This window comes from Podarcis pityusensis (genome assembly GCF_964106645.2).
Source record: "Podarcis pityusensis genome assembly, chromosome: 6".
Lineage (NCBI taxonomy): Eukaryota > Metazoa > Chordata > Lepidosauria > Squamata > Lacertidae > Podarcis > Podarcis pityusensis.
Genome location: NC_138030.1, coordinates 3,927,757 through 3,933,756, shown reverse-complemented (window position 1 = coordinate 3,933,756; position 6,000 = coordinate 3,927,757).

Below are 6,000 nucleotides of genomic sequence, written 5' to 3'. Positions count from 1 at the left end.
CTGTTTCAGTGTATCTGAAGAAGTGTGCATGCACACGAAAGCTTATACCAAGAACTAACTTAGTTGGTCTTTAAGGTGCTACAGGAAGGAAAAAAATTTTATTTCGACTATGGCAGACCAACACGGCTACCCATCTGTAACTGAGTCTTCTAAGAACAGGATGCAGGACTGGGTGGGTGGGCCTGATCCTGCAAGACCCTTCCTATGTTCTTACTTCAAGGACTCAAGGCATAGGAATACATTTTGTATATGTTGATTGATACGCACTGGATTTAAGCTAACTTTCAGGGTTGGCGTGAGGGCATAATCTGGCTCTTCCTCTTCAGGGGTCCACGGTTGCAAGAGGATTTCCTGGACCCGATACAACGCACGGGGACTGAACCCACCCACCCACAATGTACTGGCAAGAACGGCTGCTTATGTACATATTAAACCTGAAACAAGTCTGTCCAAAAGCCAACATGACTTCTCCTTTATACAGACATAATCCCTTCTGCATCTCATCCAACTATGGCAAGTCCTTGCAAGCTCCTAATCACAAGTCAATAACATTTGCACAGTAACAACTGGCAGGAGGGGGGGAAAGGCAGGAGATCTGGAGCCTGGCATTAATGGCCGAGGTCCACTAGGCTGCCCACTAACAACGTCCCTGCTGTGCAATGGCTTCTCTGGAACACTCCCAACGGCTTCGGGAAAGAGGGAGAAATACACACGTTTTCTTGTTGGCATCTGTTTCTCTTGACAGACAGCGGAGTGGGCCTCCAGGGGTGAAGTCAAACTGCTGTGCTGGCAGCACCGAAGTGACCTTTCCAGGATGCAAGCCTGGACAGCATGAATGGAGGTCCTGGGCTGCCCAGAGAAGACCCCCCCTCTTGACCTCACGGATGGGATCCAAAGGAAAGTAGAGCAAGACGTTTGGAGACAGCTTGGCTGCTGCAGTTGCCAGGAGGCGGCATACAAGCCAACTGTCTTAGGGACTCCACTCTGCATTTTTGTAGGGTTTACTCCTTAGCCCTTTATTATTATTATTATTATTACTACTACTACTATTATTTTATTTATACCCCGCCCATCTGGCTAGGTTTCCCCAGCCACTCTGGGCTGCTTCCAACAGAAGATTAAAAATACCGTATTTTTTGCTCTATAAGACTCACTTTTCCCCTCCTAAAAAGTAAGGGGAAATGTGTGTGCGTCTTATGGAGCGAATGCAGGCTGCGCAGCTATCCCAGAAGCCAGAACAGCAAGAGGGATTGCTGCTTTCACTGCGCAGCGATCCCTCTTGCTGTTCTGGCTTCTGAGATTCAGAATATTATTTTCTTGTTTTCCTCCTCCAAAAACTAGGTGCATCTTGTGGTCTGGTGCATCTTATGGAGCGAAAAATATGGTACATTAAATCATCAGTCATTAAAAACTTCCCTGATTTTAACAGAAGATTAAAAATACATTAAAACATCAGTTGTTAAAAGCTTCCCTGAACAGGGCTGCCTTCAGATGTCTTCTAAACGTCATATAGTTGTTTATTTCTTTGACATCTGATGGGAGGGCGTTACACAGGTTGGGCACCACTACTGAAAAGGACTTTCTTCTGCTGAAGATGTTCTACAAGGCAACAGAAGTTTAGGATCAGTGTTTTCCTTCTCCTAGATGGCCTCCCTTCCCAGGTTGACAAGTCCCATCTGCCCATCACTTCCCTCTGAAGCATGGGCAGAAACCACCTTCTTGACCACTGGACTCATTCTTGGTCTTGTCCGTTCAATCTGCCGCAGCCTGAATGCCCATGCGGGGGAAGCCCCTAACTGACCGAGGGATTGAGAACCATCGGCTTCCAATGAGGAAATCCCAACGAAAGAACAGTGGCAAGAATAATTGATGAGCTATGCAGAGTTGGCTGAATTGACATACAAACTGCAGGACAAGGACAACTGTGACTTTAAGGAAGAATGGGAGCTTTTTACAACTTATCTAAAAAGACAACAAAATGAATTGGACTCCTTGGCAGGTTTTGAATAAACATAGAGTCATACCTGGAGTTGAATGTGCTTCAGATTGAGTGCTTTCGGGTTGCGCTCCGCGGCAACCCGGAAGTAACAGAGCGCCGGGTTTCGCCACTCGCGCATGTGCTCAAAATGACATCACGTGCATGCACGGAAGCGGCAAAACGCGACTCGCGCACTCGCAGACGCGCTGTCGTGTCTTACGTTCCATTCAGGATGTGAATGGGGTTCCGGAACAGATCCAGTTCGCATCCCGAGGTACCACTGTACACAAATTTATTTGTTGATAACATAACATGGTAGATAGATAAGGTAAGGACAGGTATAATTTTATAACATGCAGAGAGTAAAATGTACAAAGAATCAGAGAGAGGAGCTGAGGGAAGTCTGGGGGGGAGGGAGTGTTTAAAGGGGGGGAAATAATGAATATGACATGTTTTGACAATTTGTTATGTGGAATTTGTTAATAAAAACATTTTTTTTAAAGAGAACCGTCGGCTTCCCTCACCCGGTTGAGCCAGCCAGTCGAAGCAGTTTCCCATGGTGTGACCATTGTCACATGCTGACAGCTTCTAGGAGCCACAGGTGAGCGCAGACTGCAGGGTGGGGACAAAAGGTGGACGAACGATCCCAGAAAGAGCACGTGCCCCCCGCCAGAGGTTCTACTCCTCCTCTTAACACCCTATAAGGACCCCTGGACAGTTAAGTCCAATCAAAGGCGACTATGGGGTTGCGGCGCTCATCTCGCTTTCAGGCTGAGGGAGCCAGCGTTTGTCCACAGACAGCTTTCCAGGTTATGTGGCCAGCAGGACTGAACTGCTTCTGGTGCAACGGAAGACCATGACAGAAACCAAAGCGCACGGAAACGCCGTTTACCTTCCCGCCGCAGCAGTACCTACTTATCTACTTGCACTGGTGTGCTTTCAAACTACTAGGTTGGCAGGAGCTGGGACAGAGCAACAGGAGCTCACCCCGTCGCGGGGATTCGAACTGCCAACCTTCTGGATGGCAAGCCCAAGAGGCCCAGTGGTTTAGACCACAGGGCCACCCGTGTCCCATTAACACCCCATATCCTCCAGCAATACAAAAGCAAAGTTGGAATTGGGAATGTCGTGTATGGAGGCAAAATGAATGTGGTTCATAATCTGGATTGTATTGTGTGTATGTGTTTTCTGGTATGGGTGCCATATAAAAATGGAAGAGAAAAAATATTCTGGCTCGCTTCTGCAAATAAGGTCCTGCTGGCACACAGGATCATCTTTTATTTCTGCTTCAAAGTCAATTCCACTCTGGTTTTTCTCCTTCATGTGCTGGCAGAAGAAGCCAAGATTGAGAAGGGTCCGCAGGGGAGCTCGCAGCTCCATTCCTTGACATGAAGAGAACCGATTCCCACCCAAGCCCTCGGGATGAGGTTGAACTAGACGTTTAAATGAAGGCAGCCTCGTATAGAGGAGGGGGTGGGGGAGCCAACGCCAACTTTAAAATTAAAAAAAGTGCTAGGGAATATTACGGAATCGAACAACTCAGCGATCTTCTTTGAATGTATAGTCCACCCAGTCTCTAAGGGCAAGAAGAGGGCAAGAGGAGAGAAAACTGGACCACGCTGCAAATATTCCAATATTCTCCACCCTATTTATGGGGTTGATAAATGAGGTACCAAATTTCTCCAAGGGGAGGGGGGACGATGGTGCTCCTCGTGTGCAGGGAGGAGAACACAGCTTCTTCCTCCCTCCCCACGTTGAAGATGCTGCTACAAGTAAGCAACATAAGCGGTGGGAACGCACAGCCCTGAAAGCATTTTGGAATAACATCTACAATGAATTAAAAAAACTAAGTTTTCGTTTAAGAAAAAACCTGAAACCTTTCTCCTGGGAATAACGTCACCAGAAATCAAAAAAGAAAATAGACCACTTTTTATGTATACAACAGTAGCAGCCAGGATCTTAATCGCAAAAAAACTGGGAAAGTGGCAAAACACCTACGATAAATGAGTGGCAGGTCCAAATGATTGAATATCTACAGACGGCCATGATGACAGGGAGAATTAAAGGGTATCCAAAACAGAAAGAATGGAAAATCTTTAAAGAGTATTTGGAAAAGTATTATAACAACAAACATCTCCTGGCAGAAATAGAATGATCCCTGTAAAACAACAAATATGTTTCTTGATATCTGATGAAAATAAAGAAATACAATAATTTGGAACTGTGTGTGAAAAAACTGTAGAAATAATAATACAATGAGTCTAATCGGAAGTCAAATATGTTTGTTTTGCTTTGTTTTCTTCCTCCTCTTTTCTTTTTTACCCTTCCCTTCACACACACCCCTTTTTCTTCTTATTTTTCTTTCTTTCTTTTTGTGTTTCCTTTCTTGGTATTTCTCTCTTTGATATGTTAAGAAAAAGATAGAGAGACAAAAGTGTATTGTGGAAACCTCAGTAGGTTAAAAGTAATTTCTTTATTAGGTAAAGGTAAAGGGACCCCTGACCATTAGGTCCAGTCGTGGCCGACTCTGGGGTTGTCGCACTCATCTCGCTTTATTGGCCGAGGGAGCCGGTGTACAGCTTCTGGGTCATCCGGCCAGCAGGACTAAGCCGCTTCTGGCGAACCAGAGCAGCGCACGGAAACGCCGTTTACCTTCCCGCCGGAGTGGTACCTATTTATCTACTTGCACTTTGATGTGCTTTCAAACTGCTAGGATGGCAGGAGCAGGGACCGAGCAATGGGAGCTCACCCCGTTGCGGGGATTCGAACTGCCAACCTTCTGATCGGCAAGTCCTAGGCTCTGTGGTTTAACCCACAGCGCCACCCGTGTCCCCAGAACAAACTTAGTTGGTCTCTAAGATGCTACTGGACAATTTATTAATTCTATTTATTTATTCAGACCCTCCCAATTTGTGATATATTTGTGATGTATGCATGATGTAATTCTAGGGGTGTTGTGGGTATCTTTGTAAAACTAATAAAAGTGGGAGCCATCCTTTGTTCTGGGCTTCTTCCTGCTTCTCCCATGTGGTGGGTGGAAGTCCTGTTGCAAGAGTCCTTAAAAAATAAAAGACCAGGCCTGCTGGCTGCTGTTTCGCTCCTATATTCCTGGCTGACGTCTTTGCTTGGCAATCCAAGTGAGCCCAAGGATTTTCCCATAACAGGTTTGAGAAACACGCGTCTTCAGCAGCAAGAATACTTATTGCACTCTACCCACACTGGAGGAATGGCAGATGAAAATGATGGACTATATGGAATTGGCGGAAATGACTGGCAGAATCCGAGACCAGGGAGAAGAGTTGGTGGAAGAAGATTGGAAGAAATTTAAAGACTACTTACAGAAATATTGTAAAATTAATGAATGTTAGAATGATGACGGATGAAAGTTAAGCGGTTTCTAGCGGTAATGGTATAAAAAAATATGGAAAAATTGGTTTTTAATATGTAAAAATTTAGTATTATAATTTATCATGATTAAAGATTAGTATTAAAAAGGAGGGAAAGGAATTGTGGATTAACATACTGAATTGGAATACAAAAGAGGGAGGTATGAGGAGGTCCGGGAAACAAGTAAATGTAAAAGAAGTGAAGAACAGATGGAATTGTTTTTAACTGTTTTTTCTTTTTTGTATTTTGTATTTTTCTTTTTTATTGTTAATTTTCTTATTAATGTGATTTTTCTTCTTTTGAAATTTTAATAAATATTATTTTTTTTTAAAAAAAAAAGAGAGAAACACGCGTCTTATATCTGCACTCAGGGAAATAGGTGCCATTAACTGTTCATGGAAACAAAAGCACAGAATGATAAGAAATGCAGAGTAAAGCCACAAGCCATGAATAGAGGTGGTTGCGTACCCAAATGCAGTTCAGGTACCTTTGCAACTTCCAACGATTACAGGTGTGGGTTTGAAAAACCCACTTTGGCGTTGCTGGCTCCCCGTTCCTCCAGCGATGGAAGCCTCTCCCTTTCCCGACCCAAACACACAACAGAGAAGGGAGCGAAAGCACAAAATTGAAATCTC